This window comes from Osmerus mordax, chromosome 24 (assembly GCF_038355195.1).
Source record: "Osmerus mordax isolate fOsmMor3 chromosome 24, fOsmMor3.pri, whole genome shotgun sequence".
In the NCBI taxonomy this organism is placed as follows: domain Eukaryota; kingdom Metazoa; phylum Chordata; class Actinopteri; order Osmeriformes; family Osmeridae; genus Osmerus; species Osmerus mordax.
Window position 1 is genome coordinate 1,547,222 of NC_090073.1, and position 27,538 is coordinate 1,574,759.

The window sequence follows — 27,538 nt, forward strand, 5'->3', positions numbered from 1 at the left end:
GATGTAACGCAGGGGAAGAGTCGTCGTCAAACTACTAGCTATGTTTGAGTGCAACCGAGGCAAGCCCGTCAGCACACCTCTATAGGCCAAACTAACTAATCTAACAAACAGTTAATAAACACAAGTACATCTTATTGAACATAATTTATTTTCATCACCAATTATCATAGTAGAACAGTTTTCTCAAGCAGTTTGTGATGCATTTTGGAAACACGAGATGAGCCCCTGGTCTAATGCGCCACCTGGCTTGAGAAACCCGTTCTCAAAGACTTACTTTTAGTCATTATTTGGGTAGCACACATTCTGAATGCTTTCGGCGGAATTCAAATGAGCCATCTAGATTAACGCCAAGATTACAGTGATATTAATCTAGATTTTAAAAATTAATCTATGCCCACCACTAGTAAAAATATATCAAACTGTATTTCAAATTGTATTTCAAATAACCTAAAAACGAATAAAAAAGTTCAAACTTAGAAGTTGGAGATTCAGAAACATAAACCATAGATTTCTTGTGAAATTACCAGAGACAATAAGGAAGTAACGACGGAATTAAAAGTAGGACTGTGAAATTTTAATAGTATATAAAGTCATCCACTGAAGGATGGGATTAGGAATGCACAGATTCTTCCTTTCAGCATCTGGTATGAAAAGTAATTTATGTCTCAAGAATATCATATGAATACACTTTTTAGTAAAATAAGATGTTTATGAAGCATGATGTATTCACTCCATTAAAGTGAATCACTTTAGCATGTGAACCTAATTTTGAATGAACAGACAAGATTGAATTTGTGTTCAAATATATGTTGAGATTGATAAATTCTGAAGCCATCCACGGTGTAAAACTACAAAGGTTGTGTTTATATAGGTTAAATTACAGGATCATCATGGTGATCTACAAGGCCACCGTGTTCACTGGGGACGTGCTGGGAGCCGGCACCATGAACAACGTCTACATGCAGCTGGTGGGCACCAATGCAGAAGGTGATCATGTCCTCCTCCGACACTCAGTTCATGGCTTCTACCAAGAATCTGTAAGTAAACATTTCAACAGTACTGTACATTATATAAGTGGACAGTTTAAGATTTGATGTTTTGATGTGCCAGACCCAGACCAAAAGCATAATCTTGGTCATGTTCTATTGATCAGAACTTGTATTAAAGTGAATAAAAATGCTCTCTGCCTTAGGTTGGAAAAAATAAAGTGCCTTGCCCCTCATCTTTGGGTGAACTTCTGCTGCTGAAGCTGGACACTGAGCCAGGATGCATTTTACCGGATAAAACTTGGTTCTGTGCTAAGGTTGTTGTGACAACACCAGAGGGAGATAATGTCCTATTTCTCTGTTACCATTGCATCCCAAGTCATGAGAAGATGGTTTTCAGAGATGCTACTGGTTAGTGTGGGTCTAAGTGTCTGTGTATGTGGGTGTAATCAAACACAGATAGATAAATAAATGAAAAATGTGTATGATCACCTAATTCCAATCAAACACTCGATTATGCATTGTATCCAGAGTACAGCACATTACCATGTAGCATACGTGTATTCCTCTATGCTCCTGCAACTAAGATAGTTTTCAATGACACCATTCCAATGGTTCAGGAGAACAGGAAGAAGGAGCTGGAATATAGACATATAGAAAATCTACAAGTGAGGAACACTTTTTTCTTGACTATTTTATCATTCAAAGATATAGGCACTATTAATGACACATTGTAAGATCCATGTTGTAAATGTTAATAGTGGTTTAACATTTTTGTGTGTTTTCTTGATCCGAGGCAAAGGATTTCTGATCCAAGGATTTCTGATCCAAGATGGCGCCGATGATGGCTGCCTCGGTCGTTAGGTGCGCTCTTTTTTGTCTTGTTTTGTCTGTTAATTCAGTGTTCTGCCAAGATTTCCGGGGTTCTCTAACTAGAGAAGTACTTCTAAACATCAGGACTACAACTCCTGTGGATTTTTTCCCACTTTTCTGCTTCCAGCGGCAGAATTAGTGGGAATTATAGTCAAAGCCACCCTCGGCTTTGTCCTAGCAGCGAAGCGCCGTAGGAGAGGCAAACGAGCCGGTGCTCTGGTGCGACTCCGTCGGCGTGGGGCACGCACAGCGTTACCGGGGACATTTCTCTCCAACGTGCGTTCACTGAGCAACAAACTGGATGAACTTCAGCTACTGGTGTGGAAAAACAGAGACTTTCATTCATCTTCCGTTTTGTGCTTTACGGAGACATGGCTGAGTGAACTGATCCCAGACTCTGTGCTACAGCTAGCAGGTTTCAAACTGCTGAGAGCGGATCGTGACCCTGTGCTCTCTGGCAAAACGAAAGGTGGTGGTATTTGTTTTTACATTAACAGTGGCTGGTGTGAATATGTGACAGTGATTCTGCAGCACTGTTCTCCTGATCTGGAATAATTTTTTATTAACTGTAGATCTTTTTACTCGCCACGAGAGTTTGCATCATTCATTCTGGTTGGCGTCTACATGCCTCCGCAGGCTAGCGTCAACGAGGCTCAACGTGTGCTCGCCAGCCAGATACTGAGTGTGGAGCATGAAAATCCGGATTCCTTGGTTATTGTGCTAGGCGACTTTAACAAAGGCAATCTCACTCAAGAACTCCCAAAATATAGACAATTCATCAAATGCCCTACCAGAGAAGGAAACACCTTGGATCACTGCTACTCTACAATCAGCAAAGCATACCATGCGGTCCCCCGAGCAGCACTGGGTCACTCTGACCACGCCATGGTCCACCTGATTCCTGCATACAGGCAGAAGCTAAAGCGCTGTAAGCCTGCTGTGAGGACATTAAAACAGTGGACCAGTGGAGCTATGGAGGATCTGCGGGCGTGCTTGGACTGCACTGACTGGGACATGTTCACGACTGCTACCAATAGTCTGGATGAGCTCACAGAGGCTGTGACATCATACATCAGCTTCTGTGAGGACTGCTGTATACCAACACGCACCAGGGTAAGCTACAACAACGACAAACCCTGGTTTACAGCTAAACTCAGAAGGTTGAGGTCAGAGAAAGAGGCCGCGTTTAGGAGTGGGGACAAAGACAGTTTCAAGGAGTCGAAGAACAGGTTTAGCAAGGCGGTGAGTGAGGCTAAACGACTGTACTCAGAGACACCAATTCTCTGCAAACGACTCTGCTTCTGTCTGGAGAGGGCTCAGGCAGATTACCAACTACAAGCCCAGAGCCCCCCACTCCACTAACGACTCCCGCCTGGCCAACGACCTGAATGAGTTCTACTGCAGATTTGAAAGACAATTGGACAGTCCTGAACTACCCCTTCCCACCCAGGAGGCCTCCCACCTCCCCCCCTCTACAGTGACGACTCTCTCCATTCAGGAGGGTGAAGTTAACAGACTTTTCAAGAGGCAGAATCCCCACAAAGCAGCTGGGCCGGACTCTGTCTCTCCAGCTACCCTCAAGCACTGCGCTGACCAGCTGTCTCCGGTGTTTACCTACATCTTTAACACCTCCCTTGAGACATGCCATGTGCCAGCCTGTCTCAAGTCCTCCACCATCATCCCTGTGCCCAAAAAGCCAAGGCCAACAGGACATAATGACTACAGACCCGTCGCCCTGACCTCTGTGGTAATGAAGTCTTTCGAGCGCCTGGTGCTGGCACACCTTAAATCCATCACTGACCCTCTACTGGACCCCCTGCAGTTTGCCTACAGAGCCAACAGGTCTGTGGACGATGCAGTTAACATGGCCCTCCACTTCACCCTACAGCACCTGGACTCCCCAGCATCCTATGCCAGGATCCTGTTTGTGGACTTCAGCTCTGCCTTCAATACCATCATCCCCGCCCTGCTTCAGGACAAGCTCTCCCAGCTGAACGTGCCTGATTCCACCTGCAGGTGGATCACAGACTTCCTGTCTGACAGGAAGCAGTGCGTTAAGCTGGGAACACAAGTCTCTGACTCCCGGTCCATCAGCACCGGATCACCTCAGGGCTGCGTCCTTTCTCCTCTGCTCTTCTCCCTGTACACCAACAGTTGCACCTCCAGTCATCCGTCCGTCAAACTCCTGAAGTTTGCGGACGACACCACCCTTATTGGGCTCATCTCTGGTGGAGACGAGTCTGATTATAGGTGGGAAGCGGCCAACCTGGTGACCTGGAGCAGCCAGAACAACTTAGAGCTCAATGCTCTTAAGACAGTGGAGATGGTTGTGGACTTCAGGAGGAACACAGCCCCACTCACCCCCATCACCCTGTGTGACTCCCCAGTCAACACTGTGGAGTCCTTCCGCTTCCTGGGCACTATCCTCTCCCAGGACCTCAAGTGGGAACTGAACATCAGCTCCCTCATCAAGAAAGCACAACAGAGGATGTACTTCCTTCGGCAGCTGAAGAAGTTCAACCTGCCAAAGACAATGATGGTGCACTTCTACTCAGCCATCATTGAGTCCATCCTCACATCCTCCATCACCGTCTGGTACGCTGCTGCCACTGCCAAGGACAAGAGCAGACTGCAGCGTATCATCCGCACTGCTGAGAAGGTGATTGGCTGCAATCTGCCTACCCTCGAGGACCTGCACACCTCGAGGACCCTGAGGCGAGCGAGGAAGATTGTGGCCGACTCCTCCCACCCTGGACACTCCCTGTTTCAGTCACTCCCCTCCGGCAGAAGGCTGCGGTCCATCAGGACCAATACCTCACGCCACAAAAACAGTTTCTTCCCTTCCGCTGTTGGCCTCTTCAACAAGGCCAAGGGACCACACTGACTCTAATGACTTCTTGCTTAAAACACACTGCTTTTTGCACTGCATTACAATAATGGTATCTTGTACATTTGTATTTTTTGTAATATTTGTATTTTTATATTGTAATTTACGGCAACTTATATTTTATTTTATTGTATATTTAATTCTATTCTAATCCCACTTAGTACTGCTAGTTTATGTACCCTTAGTATAGATAGTCCACATATTTAAATTTTAGGTATATGTTTATTGTATGCACCTTCCTGCCAAAGCAAATTCCTTGTCTGTGCAAACTTTCATGGCAAATAAATCCCATTCTGATTCTGATTCTGTTAACAGAGAATACGGCCCATACTCTTGACCTGGGGAAAGGATCTGTTAACAGAGTGTATGGCTTTATATATACAGACCAGGGGTGAACAAAATGTATATGTTACTTTTAAGATGCATGTTTAAAGTTGTTTTCTCTCTTGAACAGATATGTTATTGGGATTTTTATAACAAGGATTGCTTAGTTTAAAGAAACCTTGGACAAGCTTTGAGGAACTTCACTAAATGTTCAGCAATTTTAAAACAGAACGCTATAGTGAGTACAAATAACTTTCCAATCACAATTTGTGTAATTAATTTTGACTTTAATATTTTAGATTATTTCTGGGTTATCATGTATTTCAATTATGTTTCCCACAATCCACATCAGGCAAAAATAACGCAGTCATTAAATAGATTTATTTTTATACATGTAAAATTATTCATCTGAACATTAACTCAGAAGTGCATAAAGTTCAGAATTTGCCCCCTTTTCAGAACAGAATATCTCTTAAAGCAAAAAAAGTTAAAGAAAGGTTACCTTCATAAATTCCGTCCATTTACAGAATATGTTGAAAAGCACTGGAGGGAGGATGTGCTTTTCGGATACCAGTTTCTGAATGGCCTCAACCCCATGATGATCTGCCGCTGTACTACCTTGCCTGAAAACTTCCCTGTCACAGATGAGATGGTGAAATCGTCCATGACAGGAGACACCAGCCTCGCCGAGGAGATGGTTTGATATATTGAAGATTGTCATGAATAGTCAAACTACCCGAAATTGACTAAACATCCAGCAATCATAACCACCAGCATATCAATCCGTTCACTTTACAGAAAAGGTATTTACATTATCAAACCTCTTGGATAGCTATGCTGACACTTTCTCTGATGCTGTTGGTGTTTCAAACAGAGAGGCAACATTTTCCTTGTTGACTACAATCGTCTGGATGGAGTGACTCCAAATGTGATCAATGACAAACAGCAGTATCTGTTTGTCAGACACTTGATTTCTCCTCATGTGATTATTCTGTGTAGTATGCTGCTGTAGGTGTACCGGGGCTGCTGCAGTTTATGAGGAGGGTATTTGCCTCGTTGACCTGCAGCTTTCTCTGCCTGCCAGAGAACATCATTGCACGTGGCCTGGAGAAAGTGCCCAACTACTTCTACAGAGATGATGGGCTCATGCTATGGAACATCTCCCAGAAGTAAACCAGGGCCCAAATGGATCATCAAAATTGAAGTTTAACCCTGTGAAACCTTGAGACCAAATGATGTGGTCAAATTAATTAATCTTGAAATATTTGAACCCCCCCTAATAGATTGTGATATTGCTGCAAGTACGTCAAGGGGATTGTCGAGCACTACTACACTAGTGATGAGCACATCCAGATGGGACACAGAGCTGCAGAGCTGGATAACAGACATCTTCATTTTTGGCTTCCTCTCAGAGGACCGTAAAGGTCATCTTCAACATTTTGTTTTATATTCTCTAGCACATCATCTCTGAGTGCCATGACCGTAGGTATTGATCATAATTGCTAAGGATTTAGCAAAGGATTTACTGTATATTAAATGTATATTAAAAGGTACTACTTGCCATTTTCCACGTTAGACATTCCAAATAATTTTGCTGATGTGAGCTTGTCAAGTTTGTCACAATGGTGATCTTCACTGCATCAGCACAACATGCTGTTGTCAACAACGGTCAGGTAAGACCTTCACCTGTGGCCCATGCTGTCAGATCAGTCAGTTATCTAATGAAAGAAGAGGGTTGCACTGTATTCATATTTGATGAGGTGTGCTTAGGGTCGTTGTCCTTTTGGAAGATGAACCTTCGCCCCAGTCTGCGATCCAGAGCGCTCTGGGATCACGCTCATCAAAGATGTCTCTGTACATTGCTGTATTCATCTTTCCCTAGATCCTGACTAGTCTACCAGTTCCTGCCACTGTAAAACATCCCCACAGCATGATGCTGCCACCACCATGCTTCACTGTAGGGATAGTATTGGCCAGGTGATGAGCGGTGCCTGGTTTCCTCCAGCCTGGTTTCCTCCAGACATGACGCTTGGCATTCAGGCCAAAGAGTTAAATCTTTGTTTCATTAGACCAGATACATTTTGTTTCTCATGGTCTGAGAGTCCTTCAGGTGCCTTTTGGAAAACTCCTGACGGGCTGTCATGTGCCTTTTACTGAAGAGTGGAGCTCTGTCAGAGTGACCATTGGGTACTTGGTCACCTCCCTGACTAAGGCCCTTCTCCCCCGATCGCTCAGTTTGGCCGTGCAGCCAACTCTAGGAATTTACGGATGATAGAAGCCACTGTCCTCATTGGGACCTTGTCGTGTTGTTCTAATTTGGGTGGAGAAGAATGCAAGGTTGAATCCCAGAACAAGTTCTTTGTAGTTTATTGATAAGAAATGATGCAATCAAAACAATGAATACAGCACACCAGTGTGTCTCAGTGTAGAACGGCAATACCAGTCAATGTTACCAGTCTCGCTTCATATAGTAGAGTAAACAAAGGCCCTTGTGAGAATAGTCTTGATAGAAATCAGAGAGAGTTCTGCCCAGTCCAATTCCGCCTGACCTGTGTCCAAAGGGGTTCAGAGCAGACCCAAAGGTATCCAGGGGGGTAACTCTCAAGAGTTGTGAGGCCCATTGTACCCTCTCCTCTCCATGGTGTGGCCATCTCGCCTCCCCTACCTCTCACCGACCTTGACGTCCACATTCTCTGCAGCAAATCATATCACCCCGTACACCCCTCCCTGCCAGTAGGCTGTATTGCATTCCTTTTCACACGAAAGGATACATTTTCCTGAGCATGGCCCTCTTCTCACTTTCACAGACAGTCACATTCTGGTGCATAATCATACAATTGGAATATTAGTTAATCATTATTGAAAGCATTGATTATATTTGGAATATATGTTCAGCATTGTCATTACACATTTTGTATATCTGAGGTATTGATTGTATTTTATTCAACAGAGATATAGAACATATGAAATAGCAGCATTGAATTAGCAGCATATATTTCATTCCTCTACAACCTTAAATGTTGCAGACATTTTTCTGTACACTTCCCCGGATCTGTGCCTCGATACAATCCTGTCTTATAGGTTTACAGATAATTCCTTGGATTTCATGGCTTGGTTTGTGCTCTGACATGCACTGTCAACTGTGGGACCTTATATAGGCAGGTGTGTGCCTTTCCAAATCTTGTCCAATCAACTGAATTGCCCACAGGTGAACTCCAATCAAGTTGTAGAAACATCTCAAGGATGATCAGTGGAAACAGGATGCACCTGTGCTTAATGTTGAGTGTCATGGCAAAGGGTGTGAATACTTATGTACATGTGATTTAAAAGTATATATTTTCAAACATTAACAAAAAAAACGTTCTCACATTATCACAGGGCTGCCACGGGATAGCTACCCGTGGTAGCGGGACCCAGCACGAACGGTGCATGGGTCCCACCCACCAATGGCTACGGAAAATTATAAGGAAAAAATACCCCCTGAGTCAGCGAGAGCGGGGGCAGAAGATGACTCATCGGCGGATAACCCGGTTATTGACATAGGAACGGAACAGACTACGAGTTTGATGATCAGCATACCCGAGACTGCAACAGCTACAGCAGGACACAAGCTCCAGAGCTGCATATGTGGCTGGGCAAAGTTTACTTCCACTAGAGGCCTAAAAATACATCAGGGCAGGAAAAGGTGAGTCGACTGAAGTTCAGCAGCAGGGCCAAAACCACAGTCTGCAGGACATCAACATCCTTGTCCCAGAAGAGGACGAACCTTGCACAGGAAACTAACCTGAACCCAGCCCAGCAAGACCTGCAGTGGAAAAGAAGATCCAGGGGCGAAGGCCACTGATCAAGTGGCCAAAATCCTGCGAAAAGGCACTGTGGATGGAGGTCAACACTGACCTCTGCAACATCTTAGAGAGGCTCAGAGGCACCACCAGGAAGAAGCTATAGAAAATGGGAGATCTTATATACAGCTATGGATCGGAAAGGTTTGGAGTAGTCGAAGGAAAGAGATCTGAACCGACAATCCCCACTAAGTCCAGGAGGCAGAAGGAAATAGATCGCCTAGTCAGAGAGAGGAGGCAGCTGAAGAAGCAGTGGAGGAAAGTAGAGCTGCAACGAATAGTCGACAAAATCGACTACGTCGATTGTGAAAAATTGTCGACGTGGATTTTTAACGTTGATGCGTCATATATTATATATATATTATAAAAAGATTCAGAGCTGCCGGTAATTTTCATTCAGCATTGCAATGCACTACCGGAAGTGCAGGGAGCAGTATCGCTTACATTGTCTATATGCACCAAGGCATAGACATACATACACCAAGGCAAAGAAGAAGAACGTTTTTGAATCATGGCGGAACAGAATGTGGGAGAGCCGAAACAAGCTAGACCGAGAGCTTCAAAAGTCTGGGAATATTTTGTAGTTTACGCTTACATGTTGGAAAACAGAACGTCTCATGGAGGGTACTTGCTAACGCTATTTCAGTTATTTTACGTGCAATGTAGTTAATCAGTGAATTATCAGAACGTCTCATGGAGGATGCTTGCTAACGCGACTTCAGTTATGTTACGTGCAATGTAGTTAATCAGTGAATTATCAGAGTAGCCTGTCTTTTCGTTTGTTCTGAATAGTTAACCTCCTCCACTTAGCATTCGTCAAACTAAATATTGTGGAAAAATAATAATTTCATATCAACACAATTACGAGAGATCTATTCTAGCATTATACACAAATATGATAGCCTACATTAATTAAAACTTTGTTTTTTTTCTCTTTCTCTTTTAGTACTAAGCAAAGGCGTGTGGACTAGTGATGGGCATTCATTTAACGTCACTGTGTCCAATCCCGACCGCTGTAAACTACTATTGTCCAAACCCGAACAGGGTTTGGACACCTCAGTTTCCGGTCTTTTTGCCAGCATTTTCTTTTGCTATCGCCAGCAAAGTGTAAGTATTATTATTTTAGGCATACCAAACAATCTACGTGTAAAATTTCATGAACATATATGGACGTTTACATGTCTAAATAATATAGGAAAGTTACTTTGGCCGAAAGACCACTCGGCGACACTCGGGCGACGCTTGGGCGACGATCTTTACTCTGACAAGTGTGTCTGTGTTGTCATCGTACTGCTACTATGGGTTAGCATATGAGTGTATTTCAACGCTAGCTTAACACTACTTTGTCTTGCCAATGAAAATACACGATCATGTGTGACGTGATCTGTAGTCGAGGGGAGGAAGGGATGGGGGCTAGCAAACTTTGAGAAGAGTTCAACAAAACATCCAGCAGGTGGTGGTATACAGTCAAATTGAGATTTTATCGCATAGTTTGGAGATGTTGAAGCGTGATATCTTATTGTGGAGGACATACCTACGTCCCTGGATATGTTGACAGCAGTTTGGTGACCCTGGATCAAGTTAATATCCCCGGAAAAACAGCAGCGCCCAGTGTTTAGAAGTGCGGTCGGGTTTGGAAAAGGGTAGCGCACGGCTAATTTACCGGCGCCAGCGTCTTTTGACCGGCTCCAGTAAAGGCTAAGCTAACTCTAAAATTTTTAACTATATTTAGCTCGAAAGGTAAGAAGTTAAAGCTTAACGTGAAATCAGTCGGTGGGTTTTTAAAACACCAAAATCCATTGTTCAACTTTATAGATGTAGGACAGGACCGGGAGACTCGCGACCAGGTCCAGCGTTGGCTGACCGACGACCAGGCAGGTGCTGACAACTCAAACCCCCCACACCACAAGGGATGTGTGTGTGGGGGGGGGGCAGAGAGAGGAGAGCAGGGATTAGAGAATGCCAGGAGCAGCTAACAGTTACAGTCATAATAGAATGAGATCCCCACCGGTCAAGTGTGGACTGGTGCAGCAATTTAACAGAGCAAAAAAGGGGAATTTGATGCAGCCCCACACACCAAGACAGCGACAGCCCCCCCCCATTTGGAACATGAAATCTGTTCCAGGGGAAGAAAACTCTAAAATAAGTTATACTTATAGAATAAGGATGGAAGCAACCCGTCCCCCGTTGCCTCCAACTAGTAACATACTTACCTTTAACAGTCGTAGAATTGACTAAACAATAACGTTTTTAACCTAATTTTAAATGTCGAAACAGTATCAGACTCCTTAATTGAGACGGGTAATTTGTTCCAGAGAAGAGGTGCTCTATATGAGAACGCCCTACCTCCAGCTGTTTTTTTCTTAACTTTGGGAACCACCAGATAGCCGGCGTCTTGAGATCTAAGTGTCCTTGCGGGGCAATAGGGTGCAAGGAGACCGGAGAGGTACAGTGGTGCCAATCCATGCAGAGATTTGTATGTTAGTAGTAGAACTTTGAAGTCAGCTCTGGCTTGGATAGGGAGCCAGTGTAGAGAGACAAGAGTAGATGTTATGTGATCAAACTTTCTTGATCTGGTCAATAGTCTAGCAGCAGCATTTTGCACCCGCTGTAAATTTTTTAGGTGGGTAATTGGGAGGTCAGAGAACAACACATTGCAATAGTCCAATCGGGACGTAACAAATGCATGTATTAGTTTTTCGGCATCATCCTTTGAGAGAAATTTTCGTATTTTGGCAATATTACGTAGATGGAAAAATGCAGTTCTGGTAATTTGCTTAATATGGTACTCAAACGAAAGGTCTGGGTCCATTGTGACTCCTAAATTTTTTACTAGCTGGCTTTGAGAGACTTTGACGCCGTCTAGGTCTAAGGTCAGATTGGGAAAATTATTTCTATATTTTTTAGGACCGAAAATTTGAACCTCGGTTTTATCCGAATTTAGAAGAAGAAAATTTGCAGTCATCCAAGCTCTCAACCTAGAAACACATTTTTCCATAGCATGTGGAAATTCTCCAGACTTTATAGACATATATAGCTGAGTATCATCTGCATAACAGTGAAAATTTACCCCAGAGCTTCTAATTATGTTTCCTAAAGGCAGCATATAGAGAGAAAATAACAGAGGGCCTAGAACTGAACCCTGTGGTACTCCGTATTTTACAGTGGAGCTCCTGGATGAGCAGCCATCATAGTGGACATATTGTGATCTATCAGATAGATACGATCTAAACCACTGAAGTGACGTATCAGAAATCCCAACATAGTTCTCCATACGTTCCAAGAGAATCTCATGATCCACCTTGTCAAAAGCTGCACTTAGGTCTAAAAGAACCAGGACAGAGATAGAACCCGTGTCAGAGGCTAACAGTAGATCATTGACTACCCTGGCTAATGCAGTTTCAGTGCTGTGGTGGAGACGAAATCCAGACTGGAGAGGTTCATAAAGCTGATTTGAGGAGAGGTGCTCAGTGAGCTGTTGTGCCACAGCCTTCTCTAAAATTTTGGAGAGAAATGGCAAATTTGAAATTGGCCTGTAGTTGCTAAGACAACCTGGATCCAGGTTTGTTTTTTTAAGAAGGGGCTTAATAATAGCTTGTTTGAAATCGATGGGGACTTGGCCAATTACAATAGATTCATTAATAATACTAAGCATGGGTGGTCCAATAATAGGGAGAAGTTCCCTACAGAGTTTAGCAGGGAGGGGATCGAGAAGGCAGCTAGTGGGTTTCGAGGAGTCTATCAGCTCGATGAACGCTTCCATAGAAATAGGATTAAAGTGAGTGAGAGCCTCAACATGCAGCATGCTTGGTATAGGGGAAAGTTCAGTGTTGATGGCCACTCCTCCAGGACTAGTCAGTAGTTTGTCCCTTATTGCATAGATATTTTGGTCAAAGAAATCTAAGAAATCATTGGGAGAGAAATCTGAACTAACACAGAGTGTATTTTTCTTAGTGAGACTTGCAACAGTATCAAATAGGAACTTAGTGTTGTGTTTGTTCTTACTAATCAACCTAGAGAAATAATCTGATCTGGACCTGATGAGGACATGCTTGTACTCCATTAGGCTGTCCTTGCAGGCCAGGCGGAAAACCTCCAATTTAGTGCTACGCCACTTATGTTCTAGTTTTCTAGTGGACCTCTTAAGAGTGTGGGTTTCCTCTGAATACCATGGAGCCAGTTTCTTGTCCTTTCTTTTCCTTGGTTTGAGAGGGGCAACAGAGTCTAGGGATAGCTGAAGAACCAAATTCAGATCCCTCGTTTTAGTATTTAATGATTTATTTGGGACGTCAAGGACTTCTAGTGCAGCAGTTCCAGAGCTGTGTTTGGGGTTATGCAGCGGCTAGTAAAAATATTCTTAGTGCCTCCAAGGCTCTGGCAGAGGTCCATTTTGAAGGTGACGAGGCAATGGTCTGATAATATAAGATTGTGGGGGTGGACAATGACGTCACTGATCTTAATTCCCTGTGTGAGAACTAAATCCAATGTATGCGAGTGAAGATGGGTAGGTTTGGAAACCACCTGAGTGAGACCTGTGGAATACATTAGAGCAGTAAAGGCCTTACTTAAAGGATCTTTTGGGTCATCCACATGAATGTTAAAATCACCCATAATCAAGACGTTATCAGTATATATAGTATATGCAGATGGTCAACACATTCCATCCAGGTTACACCTTACCTTCCAGAACTCATTTTACAAAGCTCATGGAGCAAAAGTATGAAACTTCACTTGCCAAGGTTAAAGATGCTCTGAAAGCAACTGAGAACAAGATTGCCCTCACAACTGATGCTTGGACCAGTGTAGCCACAGAGGCATATCTTGGCATCACATGTCACTTTATACTTTAAAACTTTATTTGCACTTTACTTTTAAAAACATATTTGCACTTTAATTTGTATTACTATTTTGTTTATTTATAATGATGTTTACATGTTTACACAACTTGCTACTCAAATACATTTGAATTCAAATTTCAACATTTTGAGTCATAATTTTTTTTTGGGGGGGGGAAATAATCATTAGATTAGTCGATTAATCGAAAAAATTGTCGATAGATCAGTCGATTACCAAAAGAATCGTTAGTTGCAGCCCTAGTACACTCAGAATAACAACCTCTCCTCCAGCAACAAAAAACAAAAGCAAAAAAAAAGTCTATATATTTTTTTAACGATCTGGTAACTGAGGCCCCGTTTACACAGAGGAAAAACGCATATATTTTCATGCGGTTTGGCCTTTCATTTACACGAAAACTGAGGTTTTATCACGGAAAACGATCATTTCTAAAAACTCCGGCCAAAGTGGAGATTTCTGAAAACTCCGTTTTTTTGGTTCACAAACATCACAGTATGCGACTAAAAATGCATCACGTCATGTGAGCGTCCTATGTTTGTAGTAATGTAATGGGGTCATTTATTTGTGAATCGAGTTACATTTGTGAATCACGAAATACATTTGTGCAAAGCGTTACATTTATTTGTGAATCATCCAAACAAATGAACCTCGCGCCATATTTACTATTGAAAGGAAAAGGAAGTTGATGTGTTATTCGTAGTTGTTGTTGATTTTGAGAATTCTGATTGGTTTGCATGGCTTTATCCTTCTCGTTACACTGCCGCCTACAGGTTTGGCATAGTTATGATAGCGCTCGGGGGCGTATTTATGCGGGTTAATGTAAACATCATTTTTTTTTTTTTATGATCTTGTGTGTACAACGTTATTTTCTGTAAATACCTGGCTATGTGTAAACGTGGCCTGAAAATTAAATAACATCTGACACCTATAGGCTCCAGCTCATACTTTGAAATATGTTTAATGGTGGCCCCTCCTTTCACCCCCCTCACGTATCATCTGTCTCCCCTTTGCCGATTTTGTGATGGGAATTTGGGAACGAATAAACTTGTAGGTGTGTCTCGCGAATTACCAAGCGTCAATTGGTAGCGCAGGGCTCAAATATATGCCTTGCCAATTGCAAAATGTGATGGAAAAAAGATTGGCCACAATATACCCTAGCCCTAGCACAGAAACAAAAATAATATAGCTGCAAGCAGCGATGCGGGTTCCTCCGCAAAATGGCAAAATATTATAAACATGTACACTGTAGAAGATCGAGAGTTGGACAACAAGGGAGCAAAACTACTTAATGTTTGGCCAACAACAGGCTGAATGGGGATTTGAACTCATGAGCATAAGGTTACAAAAGTCAGTCCCTCTATCCTCTCTGCTACACACCAACTGTTGAGATTGTATGAATAGAAAGGTCAGAGTATTAGCTTTGGTCAGCTTTGGGACAAAGGTTAAGAAATGGTTGACATTTCAAGGTGAAATTGCATGAAATTGTGCATGGTATTTCAGAATGATGTCATCCTGTTTAACTAAACAGATCAAAATTATGACAGGCCAAAAGATAATGGCTGGATTCCAACCAACTACCTTATACTTTACAGGTCACCATGCCAGCCCATTGAGCTATTCTCAGTGTTGAATATTGTCATGTTCAGTTACTGTATAAAAAAGTAAGGTGTTTCTCCTGTGTTAAGCGTTGTTAGATTCAGCCAACGTTGAAACAGCTTTAATTCAATCATATTTTGACATACCAAGGTGAAATTGTTTGTGGTACTTCAGAAAGATGTCATCCTGTTGAACTAAACAGATAATCAAAATTATGACAGGCCAAAAGACTATGGCTGGATTCCAACCTACAACCTGATACTTTACAGGTCACCACCCCAGCCCATTGAGCTATTCTCAGTGTTGAATATTGTCATGTTCAGCTACTGTATAAAAAAGTAAGCTGTTTCTCCTGTGGTAAGCGTTGTTAGATTCAGCCTAAGTTGAAACTGCTTGTACATTTCCTATAAAAACGGGACAACGGCGATGACTGGGTTGCTGCTGTAAAGAATAACTTTCTCATGGTTTTTTAAACAGGTTGTTTGGAGTGCCATAACTTGTCATGGAAGGGAATTTTAAATCATGCCTAGCATCAGTGGGAATGTGTCCTGGCTTAGGTTACATTTTACATTTACATTTAGCAGATGCTCTTATCCAGAGCGACTTACAGTAAGTACAGGGACATTCCCCCTGAGGCAAGTAGGGTGAAGTGCCTTGCCCAAGGACACACCGTCATTTGGCAGAGCCAGGAATCGAACCGGTAACCTTCAGATTACTAGCCCAACTCCCTAACCGCTCAGCCACCTGACTTCCGGGTTACTGAAATGAATTTGTGCAACAGGCAAGGGATCCACCTGAACAATCAATTTACTTCATTAGAGATAACCATTAGAGTTATCTCTACCATGCATAGACTACAAGTATCTAGCTACTGTGGTGAACCTGGCTTGTTTTGCAGTGGTTTACACAGTCTCGCTAAACAGATGATCAGAGTGTTGTGATGGGCGCAAATAAACACGCATTGCTATGTTTTACAACCAGAGGATTTATCGGGAGACTAGAAACTGTTTGGTCAGAATAAAAAATTTAAAACTATGCCTCTGACTGGTATTGAACCTTGATTACCAGCACAACATCTCAGCCAATTGAGCCATTCCCAGGCATGGAATACACAAAGTTCAATAACTGGATAATTAAAAAAAGCTGTTTCTCCAATGGCGAGCATTTTCAGATTTGGTCCAAGTTCAAACAGCTGTAATTCAGTCATATTTTGACATATCAAGGTGAAACTTTGCATGGTACTTCAGAGGCATGTCACCTTAAAGCTTATTAGGTTTGAACCATCCTTCAAAAATACATTTGATTTAGTGACACAAACATATTGAGGCAATGTGGACATTTACATAAATACACCCATTTCAGCCATTTTGTACTTGATTCAATTGCCTTAAGTAAAGTTTTTAAATACGTCAATGATACATATCTGTACCAAATTTCAAGTCAATTTCACCTTTGGTTCAAGAGAAGAGGAATTATGAAGGTTTTCCCAAATTATCACAGTACAGGAAAATCCATCATGGCGGACCTTATGGGTCCTTGAGGCTTTTTTGTTCCTCATGAAAAATGAGGCATGCACACCAAGTTTCAGAAGAATTGGAGCAATGGGGTGGAAATGCCATCACTTTGAAAATCGGACTTTTGGGCGTGGCCTGTGGCGCACCCTATGGTCCGATGTGGCCCATATTTGGTGTGGGGGTACCCACTTGGATGTAGTATCAATGTGCCAAATTAGAAAATTTATGACCAGGGACTTTTTGAGATATTGGGCGCAAGGAGAAGAAAAATAATAATAAGAATACCAACAATAATAATAGGTTCCCTCCTACCGGAGGAACCTAATAATAAAAATACCAACAATAACAATAGGTTCCCTCCTACCGGAGGAACCTAAATATAGCTGCAAGCAGCGATGCGGGTTCCTCCGCAAAATGGCAAAATATTATAAACATGTAATGTATAATTAATCTATGGCATTGCATACCATATCATTGTTGTTGAAACGTTTTCCATATGCATATATCATTATAATATTTTGAAGACTGATAAAATTATTTCAAAGATTATAAATCAGAATCAGAATGGGTTTTTATTCGCCATGAAAGTTTGCACAGACAAGGAATTTACTTTGGCAGGAGAGCCTACCTAGGCAGCCATTTTCGGCGCCAACTAGAAAGTTACAGCATAACATGAGGAGAGAGGAGGAGAGAAAAAGGCAACACCCAGACAATGCTCCTAGAGGAGTACAGTGTGGGAACAGACAAAAACCTCAGCACATAAGCACAACAACATTTACAAAAACACGATACTTGCAACGGGGAGTGGGGGGGGGGTAGACAAGCAGCATCTGGACCTGCAGCCATGGTAGGCGCTGGACACAGATCCGCCAGCCACCCTGGGGAAACAAGCAGGCGAAGGCGTTGGATGGGGGTGGGGGGGTGGTGATATCTGTAGTAGGTGAAAGTTAATGTGTGAGTAGGTCTGGGTTGGCGCCCTCGACCTAGGCCACAATCAGTCCGATTCTCCCTATGCAGATTGTGTTGGCCAGGAGACATCCTTGGTCATGACCCGGGAAGAGACCAAACCACAGATGTCGGTGGGGGGGGGAAGGGAGGAGCAAGATAGTCTCGCTTCAGCGCTCTCCAGGGGAGTTGTTTTCCAGTGACGACCTTGGCCAGGGCTTGTGCTGGTTACGGGGCCGAAAGAGGATAAGATTGGGGTAGTTGTTTTGACGAGTTGCCGCAACTCAATTTTCGCGTCCACCCAATCAGGAAGGTCTCCAAGTCCTCCATCTTCCTTTGCAGAGCCGCAAACTTATCCCTGTTGTAATCAATGCTGCGTTGTAAGTTCACAGACTGAGCTCCAACAACTCTGCCCACAGCATCAATCATATCGGGCAGCCTAACGGGGCTTTTGACGGCTGCAGCCGTTACCTTGATTTTACGATATACAAAGCCAGCGCCTATTCCAAACAGCAGAAAGCCTGTAATCATGGTTCCGAATATGAAGATGTCTTCAACGTCCTCCACGGAAAGCGCCGCTAGACACACGACACCCCAATTCTCCCACGCGTCCATCGTGTAGCCAGCTGCGAACGTCCCGTCCGGACAGTTGGGTTCCCCCGAACCCGAGCTTCTCTTCGAGAAGATGGTGTCAATAGCATTGAGAGACCAGCTAATTAATTCCATGCTTCTAGTTTCGGAGAGTGATGATGAGAGAGTATCTTGAGACAAGACAAGACACAAGACACAGCCAAGCAGGGAAGGTCAGGGAGGGGAGGAGAGAACAATGCGACCGCCTTCGTCAAGAGCCAAGAGCCTTAAATCTAAGGTGGAATGAAACCACCGCGCTAGTGGTTGTTTTGATTTCATTCTGCGAGTTTAGAAGTACAACAAGTGAGAAAATGACTGTGGTAATTGTTAAACAATGTCAATGCTGTTGCTGTATTTGGCTGTTCATTGAGATTGGGGAACAAAAAGTTGTCCACAATCAAGATATGTAAATTTCCTATAAAAACAAGACATGGGGATGACCTGGTTTAGCCTGGCTGCCAGCCCAACTTCTCCCCGCCCACAAAAGAATTTGGTCGGGAAGTTGGGTCTGGAGGGTCTCGTATTGGGAACAACTACATAAAACCAGGATCTGGACGGACCAATGAAATTGCCAGGGCGGGCTTTATACGATGATGGACAGATGATCAACAGTAACGTAATCAACAACGTCACGAAAGAGCCCTTGGGTTGAATTGGTTTTCAACAAACAACATATTACGTTGCTCTGATTGGTTGTAGGTCTATCCAATTGAGCGAAGAGGCATTTGTTTTACGAGTTCGGTTGAAACAGGCCCCGTAGTCACAGCCCAACGGAGAGTTTTCAGACTCATATTCTGACTAGAATTATGAGTATGACAACGTCAGGCTAGACCTGGTTGCTGCTGTAAAGAATATATTACTCATAGTGCTTAGATTAGGTTGTTTGGTGTGCCATAACTCAACATAAGTCATGGAAGAGAATTTCAAATCATGCCTAGCATCAGTGGCCGTGTGTCCTAGCTTAGGTCACTGAAATAATTTGCGCAACAGGCAAGGGGTCCACCTCAATAATCAATATACTTCATTAGAGCTAACTCAGTTGTGAATCTAACACTACCATGTGTAGCTAGCTACTGTGGTGAACCTGGCTTGTATTGCAGTGGTTTACACAGTCTCGCTAAACAGATGTGTTGTGATGGGCTCAAATAAACACGCATTGCTATGTTTTACAACCAGAGGTTTTATCGGGAGACTAGAAACCGTTTGGTCAGAATAAAAAATTAAAAACTATGCCTCTGACTGGTATTGAACCTTGATTACCAGCACAACATCTCAGCCAATTGAGCCATTCCCAGGCATGGAATACACAAAGTTCAATAACTGGATAATTAAAAAAAGCTGTTTCTCCAATGGCGAGCATTTTCAGATTTGGTCCAAGTTCAAACAGCTGTAGTTCAGTCATATTTTGACATATCAAGGTGAAACTTTGCATGGTACTTCAGAGGCATGTCACCTTAAAGCTTATTAGGTTTGAACCACCCTTCAAATATACATTTGATTTAGTGACACAAACATATTGAGGCAATGTGGACATTTACATAAATACACCCATTTCAGCCATTTTGTACTTGATTCAATTGCCTTAAGTAACGTTTTTAAATACGTCAATGATACATATCTGTACCAAATTTCAAGTCAATTTCACCTTTGGTTCAAGAAAAGAGGAATTTTGAAGGTTTTCCCAAATTATCACAGTACAGGAAAATCCATCATGGCCGTATGGGTCCTTGAGGATTTTTTGTTCCTCATGAAAAATGAGGCATGCACACCAAGTTTCAGAAGAATTGGAGCAATGGGGTGGAAATGCCATCACTTTGAAAATCGGACTTTTGGGCGTGGCCTGTGGCGCCCCCTATGGTCCGATGTGGCCCATATTTGGTGTGGGGGTACCCACTTGGATGTAGTATCAATGTGCCAAATTAGAAAATGTATGACCAGGGACCTTTTGAGATATTGGGGTGCAAGGAGAAGAAAAATAATAATAAGAATAAGAATACCAACAATAACAATAGGTTCCCTCCTACCGCAGGAACCTAATAATAAGAATACCAACAATAACAATAGGTTCCCTCCTACCGGAGGAACCTAACTAGCAGAGCTAGAAAAGCTAATGTCAGAAAACCAAGAGGGGCATAACCAGACCAAGCTATCCCTTACCAAGCTGGAAACATCAATAGAAGAGCTGAAAGGTGAAATGATAAAACTAGAGAAAAGAACCACAGAGGCGGATGATCGTATAAGTGCTGCTGAAGGACAAGAACGAGAGAAGGCATGAGAGAGCTATACATTATCTGCTACGCCGAGAGATGAACCTTTCAGTTAGATGCGAAGATTTGCAGAACAGGACAAAACGCAACAATTTGAGAATATATCGTGTACCAGAGGATAGTGAGGGAAAAGATGTGACGACGCTTGCAAAGAAGTTGATTCAGTCAGTCTTTAAACCAATGCCTGATGTGAATCTGCAAATACAGAGAGCCCACCGCTCTCTAACAACCAAACCTACAGACCCTGCTGCCACACCCAGGTCCCTCAGTTCATAACTACTCTCGATCTTACAAAAGGCTATTGGCAGGTTCCGTTGGCAGCCGTGTCAAAGGAGAAAACGGCCTTCGCCACTCCTGGAGGTCTCTGGCAGTACCGGATGATGCCTTTTGGTTTGTGCGGAGCGCCTGCGAGCTTCCAACGCTTAATGGATCAGGTACTGAAACCTCATAAAGACTATGCTTCTGCGTATTTAGATGATGTGGTGATCCAAAGCCCGGATTGGGATAGTCACTTACCTTGGGTGGAGAAGGTCCTGGAGTCCATAAGAGAAGCAGGCTTGACAGCGAACCCCAAAAAGTGCAAGCTGGCCTACAGTGAGACAAACTACCTGGGGTATACCATTGGCAGAGGCCTCGTCAAGCCGCAGGAGGTGAAACTTGCTGCCATCCAGAAGAGGCCAAATCCTTTGACCAAGAAGCAGGTGAGATCATTTTTAGGCTTTGCAAATTATTACAGACGGTTGGTTCCTGATTTTGCTGGGATAGCTTCCCCTCTCATAGAACTTACCACAAAGAAGCACTCGAGGATGGTGAAGTGGACCCTAGAAGCCCAAGATGCATTTGGCAGTCTCAAGAGAGCCAAATGCGAGACTTGCTGGTATTAGAAAAAAACATAGCAACGGTTTTGGAAGTGTTAAGCTGAAGACAACATTTGTTGTCAGACACATCAACCATGACCTTTGTAAGCCTAGCAGCGAACTCTACGTTATTCTTACCCCACCCAAAGATCACAGTGTCGTCTGCGTACATCAGAACCTCAAAGTCTTGGCATACGGATGGTAAATCATTAATATAAAGACTGAAAAGAAGTGGACCCAGGATTGAACCTTGGGGAACACCTGTAGACAGATTTTTGAAGTCGGATAATACATTGTTTATTTTAACACACTGAGTTCGAGTTGATAAGTATGATTTGATCCAAGATGGCACCGATGATGGCTGCCTCGGTTGTTAGGTGCGCTCTGTTTTGTCTTGTTTTGTCTGTTAATTCAGTGTTCTGCCAAGATTTCCATGGTTCTCTAACAAGAGAAGTACTTCTAAACATTAGGACTACAACTCCTGTGGATTTATTTCCCACTTTTCTGCTTACAGCGGCAGATTTAGTGGTAATTCTAGCCAGTGCCGCGCTAGGCTTTGCCCATGCAGTGAAACGCCGAAGAAGGGGAAAGCAAGCGGGAGCGCTAGTACGGCTACGCAGACGTGGAATCCGAACAGTGCTTCCAAGTCTTTTCCTCTCAAATGTACGTTCACTGTGCAATAAAATGGATGAACTTCAGCTACTGATGGTGAAAAACAGAGACTTTCTTTCATCTTCGGTTTTGTGCTTCACGGAGAGATGGCTGTGCGATTTGATCCCGGACACTGCATTACATCTGGCAGGCTTTCAACTCGTGAGAGCTGACCGGGACACTGCACTCTCCGGCAAAACCAAAGGCGGTGGTATTTGTTTTTTACATCAACAGTGGCTGGTGTGTAGATGTGACAGTGATTCTGCATTGTTCTCCGGATCTGGAATCATTTTTTATAAACTGTAAACCTTTTTACTCGCCACGAGAATTTGCGTCACTCATTTTGGTCGGAGTTTACATGGCACCGGGTCCACAGGTTAAAGAGGCCCAACTCATGCTCGCCGACCAGAATCTGAGTGTGGAGCCAGCAAACCCGGATTCCCTTGTTATCGTACAAAGGTAATCTCAGCCACGAACTCCCTAAATAAAGACAATTCATCAAATGTCCAACCAGAGAAGAGAACACTCTGGATCACTGCTACACTACAGTCAGTAGAGCCTACCACGCCATCCCTCGTGCAGCACTGGGTCACTCTGACCATACCATGGTCCATCTGATTCCTGCATACTGGCAGAAATTAAAGCTCTGTAAACCTGTTGTGAGGACATCAAAACAGTGGACCAGTGAGGCTATGGAGGATCTGCGGGCGTGCTAGGACTGTACTGACTGGGATATGTTCACGACTGCTACCAATAGTCTGGATGAACACACAGAGGCTGTGACATCATACATCAGCTTCTGTGAGGACTGCTGTATTCCAACACGCACCAGGGTGAACTTCAACAACGACAAGCTCTGGTTCTCAGCAGAGCTCAGAAGGTTGAGGTCAGAGAAGGAGGAAGCATTTAGGAGAGGGGATAGAGACAGATTCAAGGAGTCGAAGAACAGGTTTAGCAAGGCGGTGAGAGAGGCTAAACGACTGTACTCAGAGAGACTGAAGCGTCAGTTCTCTGTTAACGACTCCCGCCTGGCCAACGACCTGAATGAGTTCTACTGTAGATTTGAAAGACAATTGGACAGTCCTGAACTACCCCTTCCCACCCATGAGGCCTCCTCCCTCACCCCCTCTACAGTGACGACTCTCTCCATTCAGGAGGGTGAAGTTAACAGACTTTTCAAGAGGCAGAACCCCTGCAAAGCAGCTGGGCCAGACTCTGTCTCTCCTGCCACCCTCAAGCACTGCGCTGACCTGCTGTCTCTAGTGTTCATCTACATCTTTAACACCTCCCTGGAGACATGCCATGTGCCAGCCTGTCTCAAGTCCTCCACCATCATCCCTGTGCCCAAAAAGCCAAGGCAAACAGGACTCAATGACTACAGACCCGTCGCCCTGACCTCTGTGGTAATGAAGTCTTTTGAGCGCTTGTGCTGGCACACCTCAAATCCATCACAGACCCTTTCCTGGACCCCGCAGTTTGCCTACAGAGCCAACAGATCTGTGGATGACGCCGTTAACATGGCCCTCCACTTCACCCTACAGCACCTGGACTCCCCAGCATCCTATGCCAGGATCCTGTTTGTGGACTTCAGCTCTGCCTTCAACACCATCATCCTCGCCCTGCTTCAGGAAGAATACAGCCCCACTCACCCCCATCACCCTGTGCGACTCCCCAGTCAACACTGTGGAGTCCTTCCGCTTCCTGGGCACCATCCTCTCCCAGGACCTCAAGTGGGAACTGAACATCACACATAGCTCATATTAATGCAGCTGAGGTTGTAATAGGAGGAGCAGGGAAAGTAACATTTCAATAAGTGGGTCCAAAGGAAGTTCAGGTCTCAGTCGGTTTTGATGAGGCTTCAGTAAGCATTCAGGGAGCAAAAAACTCTTATTTGCAGAAGTTTGTGTCCTGGGGTCTCATTTATAAACGTTGCGTACGCACAAAACGGGGCTGACAATGTGCGTACGCCACTTCCCACGCAAAGGTTGTGATTTATAAAAAACAAACTTGACGGGAGAATGTGCGGTCTTCCACGCAAACTCTGACCCATGTGTAGGCCTACGCACATTTTGGAGATGGTGGGAATTGGCGACGCAGATGACCGTACTGTAGTCAGACTGCAGAAAGTAAATGTGGGAAGTTGTTGTAAGTGTTGTAAATTGCTGTAATCTTGGCGTTAATCTAGATTAATCTAGATTAAAATGGCTCATTTGAATTCCGCCGAAGGCATTCAGAATATGTGTGCTACCCAAATAATGACTAAAAGTAAGTCTTTCAGAACGGGTTTCTCAAGCCAGGTGGCGCAGTAGACCAGGAGCTCATCTCCTGTTTCCAAAATGCATCACAAACTGCTTGAGAAAGCTGTTCTACTATGATAATTGGTGATGAAAATAAATTATGTTCAATAAGATGTACTTGTGTTTATTACCTGTTTATTAGATTAGTTAGCTTGGCTGATAGAGCTGTGCTGACGGGCTTGCCTCGGTTGCACTCAAACATAGTAGTTTGACGACGACTCTTCTCCTGCGCTACATCAGTGCTTGGCCCGGCATCTTCCGCATTAGCTAAGGGATGCTTTGCGTTTAGGTGGTATTTGAGACTGGAAGAACTCCTACAATAAACTAATTCCGCATAGCACAAGGTGCAAACAACCTTAGTCTTGTCGAGTTTTCCATTGGGAAGCTTCTTAAAACTACATTTTCCCTGAAGCAAACCAGGCGGCTTCATAGCTGGATCCATGTTAGCACGTCACGTTTGATGTGATAATTTCATACACAAGGCATACACACAGGTTCGAAGACTCGTTCTCGCCCCCTACAGTGCGATTCGGCTAGGTATACATCCGCGCTAAAATATCAAGGTGAAAGTCATCATAGCTTGCGTAGTATAGACCCAGCTCCCAACCGAACTTTGAGAATAGATTAACGGCGATATTTTTTTGTTGTTCCCAGGTCTCCCTCGCCAAGTCCAGGAGGCTACGGGGTCGTCAGCCGTACACCAGTTCGAACGGGGAGAACCCAGTGGAAGCCTGGGGAACCTCCCGGACGGCAAAGAGGACGTATGGGAGCATTAGATCCCACAGTCCCTCCCATCTTTGTCCACCACTCGTCGGAGCAATCGTTTCATGGTTTGGTTGAACCTCTCCACAAGGCCGTCTGTCTGGGGGTGGTAAACAGAGGTTCGGAGATGTTGGACCCTCAGCATCCCACACAGGTCCTACATCAGGCGGGAGACAAAGGGGGAGCCCTGGTCTGTCAGGATCTCCTTGGGAACACCCACTCAACTGGTGAGGAGACGATTTCTTTGGCGATGGCCTGGGATGTGGTTTTCCGTAGTGGGATGGCTTCTGGCCACCGGGTGGCGTAGTCGACCATGACTAAGATGTATTTGTGGCCCCGGGATGACGGAGGGAGGGGCCCCACAATATCCAACCCGATCCGCTGAAATGGAACATCTATGATGGGGAGTGGTACCAATGGTGCTGGAGGCGGTCGCCGAGGTGCAGTGCGCTGACAAACTGGGCATCATCTACAGTGTCGTTCCACGTCCCCTCTCATGCCGGGCCAAACAAAGCGGTCACGGATTTTCTCCAGGGTGTTAGCCACTCCCAGGTGTCCACCCAGAGGGTGGCCATGGGCCATCCTGAGCACCACTGGAACTTTGGGCCTGGGTAAGACCAGCAGATCCACTTGCTCACCTCTGCGTATCGTGTTCTGGTAAAGGAGGCCATTCCGTAGGAAGTAGGTATCTGGTAGCCGGCCACCTGCCTGTCGGTCCCCTTCGACCACCTGGACCTGTCCCCAACAGTGTTCCAGGTTCTGGTCTTACCGCTGTTCCCTCCTCAGGGAGCCCCCACCGCCTGGAAGCGAGAACACAGACAAGGGGTGTGAGACGTCTGGAGGCTTACCTTCTGCGTCGGCTTCGGTCTCCTCTTGACCCAAGCGGGCAGGAAGAGGAGGGCTTGTTAACACTCTCTGGTAGGGTTGGCGAGGCGGGGCCCTGTTCTTCCTCCGGGGCCTCGCTTTGGCAGGTGATAGGGTCCCCAGGTCTGGCCAGTCGTGCCCCAAGAGGAGGGGAACTGGAAGGCCTGGGACGACGCCTACTGTTAGGTCTCGGACCTGTGCCCCAGTCCCCTGGATCTTCAGCGTTGTGGCGGGGACGTGATGGATGTCTTCATGTACACACGCGACGGGAAGAGTGCCTTTGGTGCGGTATTGAGGGTTCAGCACAGAGGGGTGCACCAGGGATATAGAGCTCCCTGTATCCAGCAGGGCCTCTACGGTCCTTCCTCCCACCTTTACCGGCCGGGTTGGTGCTTTGGGCCCTGCCGAGCCGTGTACTGCACACCCAACCTGCCACGTTTTTTCCCTGGATCGGTTGGTGTTCAAGCCTGGGTCTGTAGGCATGGGCTCGTCCCAGGCAGTGGGTGCCCGGGAGGCTGGGGCCGGCCCTGGACGGGGCCAATCTTCTCTCCGATTGACCAGAGGGGGCCCCTTGAGGTTGGGGAGGAAAGGCGCAGCTTCCCAGTCCCTTTTCCAAGCGACTGGGATGGTCCGGAAATCCTCTGCCTTTTCGACAACCACCGCCAGCTCCTGTAGGTTGGATGGGGTGTGTATGCTGGCCATGCGGCGTTCATCGGGCCCCAAGGTCCTCAGAAAACGCTCCACGGTTACCCGTTCTGTGATTTCGCCGGGGTTGAGGTGGTCGGGCTGCAGCCAACGTTGTGTGATCCTGTGGAGGTCATCGATTCGCTGTCGGACAGGGAGGCCGGGGGTCTGACTCCAGGCATGGTACTGCTGCGCTGCCATCAATGGGGAAAGGCCCAGACGGTTCAGGATTTCTGCCTTCAGCCTCGGGTACATCCAGGGCATCCTCTGGGGATAACGCCTGGTAGGTCCGTTGGGCCTCCCCTGTGCGGAAGGGCGCTAGGATGCCACCCCACTCGTCCGGGTCCCAGCCTTCACGCCGGGCAATCACCTCAAAGGTGTGAAGATAGGCTTCAGGATCATCGGTCAAAGTCATCTTTGTCAGATGCCGTGATGCAGCCTGTCGGACCGCGCCCTCCGCAACACGCATGTGGATCAGCTCCTCTGTTATCTGGCCAAGCCTGGCCGTCAGGTGGGTTGTGGCACGCTGCTGCTCTACAGTCACCTGTAGCAGGTGAGTGAGGACCGCTGTTGCGTTGGTGGGGTCCGGGATAGACCCGTCCCTCCCGGAACCTTCTTCGGGAGAGGCCTGGTGTGCTTCATTGGGGCTCGTTCCTGCCCGCATCCTCCACCACTTTGTGAAGCACGGAGACAGACTCCAAGGGA